The 9,655-nt window shown below is 45.4% G+C and overlaps 1 long non-coding RNA gene across 2 annotated transcripts; it reads left to right on the forward strand.

Moving 5' to 3' along the window:
- The first annotated feature begins 49 nt into the window (after positions 1–49).
- On the forward strand, positions 50–6,030 carry LOC115652165. 2 transcript variants are annotated; one of them, XR_004000569.1, is made up of 4 exons: positions 50–136; positions 3,483–3,605; positions 3,708–3,925; positions 5,953–6,030. It is a non-coding gene; the product is annotated as an uncharacterized LOC115652165 (long non-coding RNA). The 2 variants fall into 2 exon arrangements; XR_004000568.1 differs by having other exon boundaries at positions 4,599–6,025.
- The last annotated feature ends 3,625 nt before the right edge of the window (positions 6,031–9,655 follow it).

Genomic DNA, 9,655 nt, shown 5'->3' on the forward strand with positions numbered 1-9,655 from the left:
CCACAGCCAGTAGCAGTTCTCGGCCAATGGGAGCTGCGGTGGGTAGTGCCTGCAGGCAGGGGCAGTGCGCAGAGCTGCCTGGTTGCCCGTGAGCTTAGGAGCTGGACATGCTGGCCCCTTCCGGGAGCCTCCCAAGGTAAGTGCCCAGCCAGAGCCGGCACTCCTCAATCCCTCCCGCACCACAGTCCCCTGCCCCAGCCCTGAGCCCCTCCTGCACCCAAACTCCCGGAGCTCGCATCCCTGTACCCCAACCCCTGCCACATCCCAGAGCCCCCTCCCACACTCTGAACCCCTGCCCCAGCCTGGGGAAAGTGAGTGGGAGTGAGCAAGCGATGGGGGGGTGGAGTGAGTGGGGGTGGGGCCTCAGAGAAGAGGCAGGGCAATGGTGTTGGCATTTGTGCAATTTGAAAGTTGGCAACCTTAGTAGGCCAGACCTTTAAATTGTGCCCCCTGCCCCCAGCAGGCACCAGTCGTCTTTGGCAGAAGCCCCTAGCCCCAATGTAGGGCAGAAGCCTCAAACTCCCCCACTCCCAGTAGGCGAAGAGTGGGGGAACAGGTGGGATTCTGCGAGCCACATTTTAACTGTGAGCCGCAGTTTGGCCACTCAGGGTTATTGCCAGGCAGGAAGGGGAATAAGCTATACAAGATGTGGAGCACCTTTAGATCAGTATAAATATGCCCGCGCTCAGCGGCTGTATGGTATAACATCAGTTAAAAATACATCCACACTTTTAACTGAAATAGTTATACCAGTACACAAACTGTGTTGACCAGGTCTGATAAATCTAATTCAAGCCAAAAAAGCATTTCATCTATTCCTTTGTAAAACGCTGAGAAACTCCAACCTTAACTGTAAAGCCATAACTACATGGCTCCGTAATACTGACAATGTGCCAGACTCATTGACCTCCATGTTAGTCTAAAGCTATGGCTACACTAGAGAGGTTACAGTGGCACAGCTGCACTTGTGCAACTGCGCTGCTGTAATTTCTCTAGTGTAGCCGCTCTAAGCAAATGAGAGAGAGCTCTCCAGTCAATCCACCCCCAACGAGCAGTGAGAGAAGCTGTCCACACCAGTGCTTAGGTCAGTGTAATTTATGTTGTTCCAGGGGTGGCTTATTCACACCTCTGAGCAACATAAGTTATATCGACATAAGCGATAGTGTTGACATAACCTCAGAAAAACCAGACTAACAGCCTCGGCATTTGGCCCTGTGAAAAGGGACATACAGGAGTCAAGTTAGTCGTTATATGAAACCAGAAGCACATCATTCAATTGCCTCAAAGAATGACAGGAAGGAGCTTGAGCTTAATTAGAAAAGTGGTGTTTAAAAATACTTTATTGGCACAATTAGCTAGACAAGTATTGCCAACATGTAAAGAGTCAGAAGACCTTCTGTAACATATAGATACTGTATACCAAGCATTTGCCCAATACACAGCATTACAATGTGTTTGATGTTTAATCCATTTTGTCCATTCAATACCATTGAGAATATCTCTACTGCATCATGATCAGGGACAATGAAAAATTATGAGACTGAAAAGTTGAGGTAATTGCAAATTCTTCTTCAAGTAGTGTTTCTGTGAGGGCTCCATTCTGAGTGCACTCTCTCTCCCTCCACCTTTCATTGGCGATATCTGTTTGACCCACCCATGAGTTACTCAGTCTTGTGCTCTATGCTGTTGCTATATAGCACTGTATGGGCAAACTGCCTTCGGTTCCTGCCTCAGCCTGAGACAGAGCCTTAGCAGTTGTCCACGTTAAGTTTTAACTCAATTCTGTCCCCTTAGCTCTTTTAGTAGCTAGTTTATTATACTTGTTCTTAATAGTAGTTGGTACTTAGTAGTAGTTTTAGCTGTAGTAGTTTAAAAAAGCTTAACTTCCTGCAACTTTTTATATATAGTTTTTTAGATAGTTTCTCACCTGGGAGTTTTACTTTACTGGGAGGGCGTGCCTGGTTCTCCCAGTTTTGAATGTTGTCTGTCATGCCAAGAGGCAATCCCAATGAGTGACAGACACTCCCAGTGCTTCTGTTGCCTTGGAGAATCTCATATTTCCCATAAGTGCAACTTCTGTCTCGCATTAAAATCTAGAGCCAGAAAAAACAGAGAGATCACATTTCAACTCCTCATGCTGGAGGGCTCACTGCAACTGGCCCATGATCCAGGCCAGGAGATCCCCCCGCCCCCTGTATGCCAGTCTCCAAGTAAGTCAGATACCTGTATCATCTCCACGGCTCACTCCCCAAAGACCTAAGATTCCTCTCATAAGACTTCCAAACACCATACCACAAGTTCTCCTGGTAGGAGGTTGCCGGTGGAAGTTGAAGTTGCCAGTGACTCCAGTCACTCGGCTCCCATTGGTCTCTGACCTGGTACTCATGATGCTGCTGATTCCTCAGGTATTGAGGGCTCTGTTAAACCTAGAGACCCCAAAATTTTGGTCTCTGATAGACCATTGGTACTGACAGGGGAGCGAGGCAGGAAGAAGAGATCTACCTCTTTAGACTCAGTACCAAAAAAAGACCACTTGGTCGCCATCTGGACTCCCATCAGGGCATTTGAGATTCATAGTACTGTCAGCTCTCTCTGCTAGCATTACTTTGGCTCAAGCTATGGACATGGCTATGGGCACAGGTGCCCGAATTATGACCCCACCTCCACACACCATGCAGCCCCTTTGCCCTGAGCCCCTGCCCCTTTGCCCCAAAGCCCTACCCTTGTGCTACCCCTTCCCCTCAAGATCCTGCCCCTGCACTGCCTCTTCTCCTAAGGCCCCACTTCCACACCACCTCTTCCCTCCAAGACTCTACCCTCTCACTCACTCCTCTCTGCCCCCTCTCCCCATCACTCACCCTTTGGGCTGGTAAAAAGTGGGAGGTGCCATGGCTCCCTGGACCCTCTGGTCCAGCACCCCTGAACTCAGAAGATATTTTTGGTAAAAACTTGGGGTGTGGTCGTAATGTGACCTTGTCTTTGAAAAATATTATGAAAGGGAGATGTGCCATAAGGGCCCCTATTTCCCCAACTCGTTGAGCTGACATGATGGCTACCAGAAACACTGTTTTCATCGACAAATGTTGGAGTGAGCGGGTAGCCATCAGTTCAAACAGAGATCTTGTAAGATGTTTAAGAACCAGATTGAGGTCCCAAACCAGCGTACGATGTTTGACTAGTGGAAAGAGATTTATGAGCTCCCTGAGGAACCTCATCGTTGTTGGATGCACAAATACAGAATAATCTTCTTTTGGAGAATGGAAACGCGTGATGGCTTCCAAGTGGATGCTAAAAACTCAGCAACAGCCCCAAGTTTTTTAGTTCTAGAATGTAATCCATTATGTCTGCAGCAAAATGAAGGTGTCAGTGTAATGTGTTTGTGGTCACACCAGCAAGCAAATCTTGCCCATTTTTATAAGTAAATGTAAAACATACATGCTTTTCTGCTGTGTAATAGCACTCTTTTTACTTCCTCTGAACAGGTCATTTCTAATCCCGTGAACCATTGACCAGCCATGCTTTGAGGCAAAGAACTCCAATCTTGGGGTGAAGGATCTTCCCACGTTCCTGAGAGAGAAGATGAGGAGCTACCTGAAGAGTGATTGGTGAGTGAATGGCCAGCTGTATCAAGTAAGGAAACAATGTTTGTCTAGGCCGGGTTGGGACTCTTAGAATAACTCTGGCTTTGTCCTTTTTTATTTTTTTAGTAGGACTTTGGATATTAGAGGAGTTGAAGGGAACGCATACAGTAGACCTGATGACCACTGAAGGTGAAAGGCATCCCCCAAGGATCAGTGGTTCAGCCTGCCTCCAGAGCAGAACTGCCGGAATAGTGATGAAGTATGATGAGGTCTATCTCCCACTCATGGTCTCGAAAGAAGTGCCTGCTGAGTGTGTCTGCCATCACATTCTGAACTCCTGGGAGGTAAGCTGCTGTGATGATGATCTGATTGTGTATGCATCAATTCCAAAGTTTGACAGTCTTGGCTCAAAGGGTGGGGAATCTTGCCTCTCCTTGCTGGTTGATATAGGACATGCATGACATGTTGTCCATCATGACTTTTATGTGTTTGCCCCTGATTACTGGTAAAAACTGGAGACATGCATATTTGACTTCCCTGAGTCACAGGAGGGTGATATGCAGAGTGGTTTCCTGAGGCATCCACCTGCCCTGGGCCCTGTGGGTGTCCAGATGTGCTCCCCATCTTAATAGGGATGCGTCCATTGTTATGATAACTGCTGGGGGAGGGCAGGTGAAAGGGACTCCTGCACAAACATTGTGAGGGTATTTCCATCAATTTAGAGATTCCTTTATGAAAGTGGGTATGGAAAGTAGTGTAGTTAGACTGTGTCCCTTTGCTGAATAAACAGTCCTGAGCCACTGTTGAAGTCATTGTGTTCACAATCTTGCATGGTCCATGACAAAAGAATTAGCTGCTATATGCCCCAACAGCTGAAGACAGTTCTTCACTGGGGTTTGAGGGCTGATCTGGATTAGGTTGATTATGTTGGAGAGGGCCATGAATCTGTGCACTGGGAGGCAGGTTTTTTGCTGCTTCTGAATCAGGATGAGCTTCTATGAATTCTGACTTTTGCAGGGGGTCCAGGTGGATTTTTGAATGATCAGTTGCAGGCCCAATTTGAGATAGAGGTCTATGGCTTTGCAAGTTGCCCATGAAGTTGACCTTTCAGAAGCCAACTGTCTAGGTAAGGGAGCACCAGTATTCCTTTTCTGCGGAGCTGTGCCACTGCTACTGACACGACCTTTGAGAAGATCCTTGGAGCAGATGACAGGCCAAAAGGGCACTCCCTGTACTGAAAATGGGCCTGAGAGTAAAACATAGGAATCTTTTTTGTGTGACGGGTGGATTGCTATATGGAAATAGGCATCCTGAAGGTCAAGGGCTGTGAATCAGTCCCCTTGGTCCAATGATGGAATTATTGCTGCAAGTGCCACCACTTTGAATTTTTGTGCCTTCACAAAGGTGTCACAGGAGGGGTCTCCAACTGCCACTTTTTTTTCTGGAACCAGGAAATATCTGGAATAAAACTCCTTCCCTCTGTGCTGCATGGGAACTGGTTCTATAGCATCCAGGAGTAGAAGAGAGTCTATTTCCTGTTGTAGCAGATTCTCATGGGAGGAATCTCTGAAGAGGGACAGGGAAGCAGGGTTGTCAGGTAGAAGAGAAGTGAAGTGGATGGAGTACCCTATGGAGATGATTTCCAAAACCCACTTGTCCATAGTGGTGGACTTCCAAGCCTGCCAGAAGTGATAAAGGTGGTTGTCGAAGGGAGGAAGGCAGGTGAAACGTTGCAGATAGTATTGAAAGTTTTTGGCAGCTCAGAACCTGGATCATGCCATCTAAATTGGTGCTTCAAGATGGAGGTTGTGAGGTTGAGGGTTGGGAGGTGGGTGGTTTTCTCATCAGGAACCTCTGTCCCATGCATTGAGGTTCATATGACCTGTGCAAACTTGAGAATTGGGTGGGCTGGGATCTCTGTGCTGTCTGAGTCCTGCTAAACTTTCTCTTTTGTGTAGATGTATAGATCTCCAGAGAACATGAAGTGGCCCTGGAGCCCTTTAACATGTCAGAGATTCACCAGTGCTGTCAGCAAGCAGTTTAGTGACATCAAAAGGCAGGTCTTCAGTCATGTTCTGGACCTCCTTTGGAAATTCTGAGAGCTGAAGCCAGGAGGCCCTGCTCATGCCTTCTGCTGTAGAAATCTAATGAGTGGCAGTATCAGTAGTATCGAGAGAAGCCTGCAGAGAAGTTCTGGCAAGCAGTTGGCCTTCTGCAATAATTGCCTGGAATTGCTTTGTGTTCTGCTGGTACATGTTCAGTAAGGAAGTTCAGCTCAGCATAATTGGTGTGGTTGTACTTTGCCATTAATGTCTAGTAGCTGGTTATTCTGAATTGTAAAGTAACTGACAAATATGATTTTTTTTCATAGGTTGTATATCATGAGTCAGCGACCTTTCAGAAGTGGTGTGACGAGTCTTCATTTATTCACTCTGATTTAAGGTTTCACGTGCCGGTAATACATTTTAACATTTTTAGAAGGTCTCTCTCTCTGTCTATATAATATATAACTAAACTACTGTTGTATGTAAAGTAAATAAGGTTTTTTAAATGTTTAAGAAGCTTCATTTAAAATTAAATTAAAATGCAGAGCCCCCCAGACTGGTGGTCAGGACCCGGGCAGTGTGAGTGCCACTGAAAATCAGCTCGTGTGCCGCCTTCGGCACCTGTGCCATACGTTGCCTACCCTGGTGTAGATGTAGTGTGGTGCTGCCTTCCACATTCGTTAACCACCTCAGCCACCAAAGAGGAGAGGAATACGAATTTCTGAATCCTCAGAGAGGACATAATGTTTTTTGTCCACTCTCTTGCAAGTAGGCAGAATTGAGGCCAGGGAGTGCCAGATAATCTTTGCAGGGTCCAGGCATGCCTCAGTAACAGGTAGGGAGATGCAGGCAGATGAAGCTGTATTGAGGATGTCAACCAACTTATGATGTGGTTCTTGATTCTTGAACCTCCTCAAAGGGAATCTGCAAAGAATCCACGAGCCTCTTGATAAGATCCTGGAACTGTTTAAAATTGTCAGCCAGGGATGGTGGAGGTGTCCATTAACCAGACCCTACAAGCTGGGAATTGCATTCTGCTGGAGTTGTTGGACTGGGGGAGGGGATAGCTCAGTGGTTTGAGCATTGGCCTGCTAAACCCAGGGTTATGAGTTCAATCCTTGAGGGGGCCATTTAGGGATCTGGGACAAAAATCTGTCTGGGGATTGGTCCTGCTTTGAGCAGGGGGTTGGACTAGATGACTTCTTGAGGTCCGTTCCAACCCTGATATTCTATGACTGTTTCCATCTGATAAGGTCTTCACCAGGGCCCAACAGCCTCTCCCAGGAGTGGCAGTCACCCCTGCACCACACCACCCGCCAAGGCTGTGTCCTCACGCTGCCAATGCCACATCCCCCTACTGAGTTCCTGCCCTCACATAGCCCCTTCTCTCTGAGGCCCTGCTCCTGTGCCATCTGTCCACCCACCCCACCCCCAAGATCCCTCTCTCTCCTCTCTGCTCCCTTCCCCCAGTTGCTCACCCTTACAACCGGTAAAAAGTGGAAAGGCCATGGTCCCCTGGTGCCCCCTATTCCAGCGCCCCTGGCCTCTGCAGTCCCAGGTTGAGGTTTGCCCTGTCAGCCTCCAGTGTAGCTGTATGAGGTTCAGGGGTGGCAGCAGTGTGGGAGGCACTGAGGGTCTGCTGTGAACCCCTAACAGGGTATGAGGTGGGATAGAAGACAGAAGCTTTGCCTACGGCAGTAGACTGTCTTGTGTGGCCTCTGATACCAGACAGTCTAGAGTCTTGTCTATAGTCTTTCACTCAACCTGCTAATAATTCATGTGAAAACTACAAACTGCTGTGCCTTCACTAGGATTTTACCCAAGTTGCTCATTCAAGTTAAGAGAACACCTTTTATTCCTAATGAAGCCACAGCATAAGCAGTCATGTTTTTTAACTCTTCCTTTCTAATTTGCAAGCTCTCCTATTGTGAAGACAGTCTTCACAATGTAACCCTGTTGTAGGTAAACAAAAGCGATGCCAAGGTGACATTTTTTTCAGTTGCTACTAATGTGGGAAGACTGGGAATTAAAATAGAAACATTCAAAGAATTAAAAGAACAAGGAAATCCCCAATCTCTCTGTAGCCCAGTTAATGTGATGGAGAAGTTGGTGGCACAGACTATTCTGCTTAATGTTAGCATGTAAATGACCAAACTTAGGGAGCATACTAATAAAATTTGCAGATCATACCAAACTGGGAGGTGTTGTCGATGATAGTGAAGACAAAGAGGTCATATAAAGGAAAATAGGTTTGGAAAAATAGGTCAGAAATAACAAAATAAGGTTAATCAGTAACAAATACAAGATACATCTGAAGAAAATCCAAACCACTGTTATTCAATGGAAGGGATGAGTGTGGATAACAAATTAGATAAGAGTTTGCAATATGATATACTAGATGTAATCTGAGACTGCATGTTGAGAGGCAGCACAAAATGGAGTTGAGGATGATAGTCCCTCTTTACAAACCGTAATAAGGCCATGCTTAAAATGCTTCATTTAGTCCTAAAGACTTCAGTACTAGAAACATAAATCAACTGGAAGGAATTCAAAGGAGAGCAACACAGGCTTATAAATATAAAAGATGGTTTCACTTGTATAAATAAATGATGGAAAAAGCTGGAAAATTCCAGAGTACTATAAACATATTATCATTAAATGGAGAGTAAATCATTTTAAAATGTAACTATATTAAAACTACAATTAGCAATCAAACGGGAAGCTACTATCTTGACAATTTCAGAATTCAAAGTAGGATGCAGGCCTGGTCTACGCTGCAGGGTTAGTTGTGTCAACCTTGCTGTGAAAGTATCTTCACTTAAATTTGAATCCCACCAATATAAGTGCTTCTTTATGCTGATTTAGTAACACCAATTCCCCAAGTGCCATAGAGTCACGGTCGATGTAATTAGTCAGTGCAGACACTGTGTCGCTTATGTCAACTGTTACTGACTTTCAGGAGCCATCCCACAGTGCCCCACGCTGACAATACAATCAATACAAGCACGTTGGTGAGGACGTGCATCACTAACACAAAGAGCCAAGTGCGCGCACACACAAGCAATTTAATAACCGCAGTGGCTGGATGCAGACGTAAGTTAGGTTGACATAATTTTATAGTGTAGACATGGCCTCAGAATCAGCTTTCCCACTAGAAAGCTGTGGAGAACTGGAGAGGTTCAGTGTTTTTGTAAGGTGAGTTCAGCAATTAAAAAAAAAATGTATACAGTTGTTAAATAATTGTTAAGTAGTTAAATTGTACCAGAAAATCTTGACTCATATGGAGTTCTTAGTCAGCATGAGTTTTGCCTGTGTAAAGACTGTGGAATTTGGCCCCTAAAAACTACATTACAGCAACACTGAAACTTTTCAGTTCCTAGTACTTGCTAAGGAGAGAGCTAGTGTTTTCAGTCCTAGAGCCTGATTCTGGAAATCTTTATGTGCATGAGTAGTCTGGTCTTCCTTGTACTGTGACTCTGATGTAAGCACCTCCATTTAGAATGTATTCCGTTTTCATTTCAGTAGACCAGATCACTTAAAAAAAATGCAGAAAGACCCAGGTAGATCACTGCTCGTCCTTCAAAACTAAGCAATTCTGAAAAGCCCCTACTCAAACTGTAACATACTGTTCATTACAAAGATTCAAGTTAGAGCCCTGACATTTACAGCAGCATTGCACAAGATTAGAGTTTTTACCCTGAGATGGGCCTCAGAGTCTCTGGAATGGATTACTTATTTAAACATTTGTTTCTGTGGCAGTAAATTGACAGTGTGATTGGGTCATCTTCAGTCTCATAAAAATATGCTATTTCATTTGCCACAGTTTTATATGACAAAACATGTGACTGGGCCTGGCAGTTTCATTTTTTCCTCAGGGGAAAATGCCTGTCTGTTCCGATGCGCTTCTTTACTTCCCCACTTTCATAGATCCGGCATTGTACCAACAGGGCCAAATCTGAACTCCTGCTCTCCCTGACCTCATCTGTAAAGGCAGAACCCTCTCCTTCAAGTCTCTGCTTATGATCATCT

The sequence above is a fragment of the Gopherus evgoodei genome, chromosome 5 (assembly GCF_007399415.2).
Source record: "Gopherus evgoodei ecotype Sinaloan lineage chromosome 5, rGopEvg1_v1.p, whole genome shotgun sequence".
NCBI lineage: Eukaryota > Metazoa > Chordata > Testudines > Testudinidae > Gopherus > Gopherus evgoodei.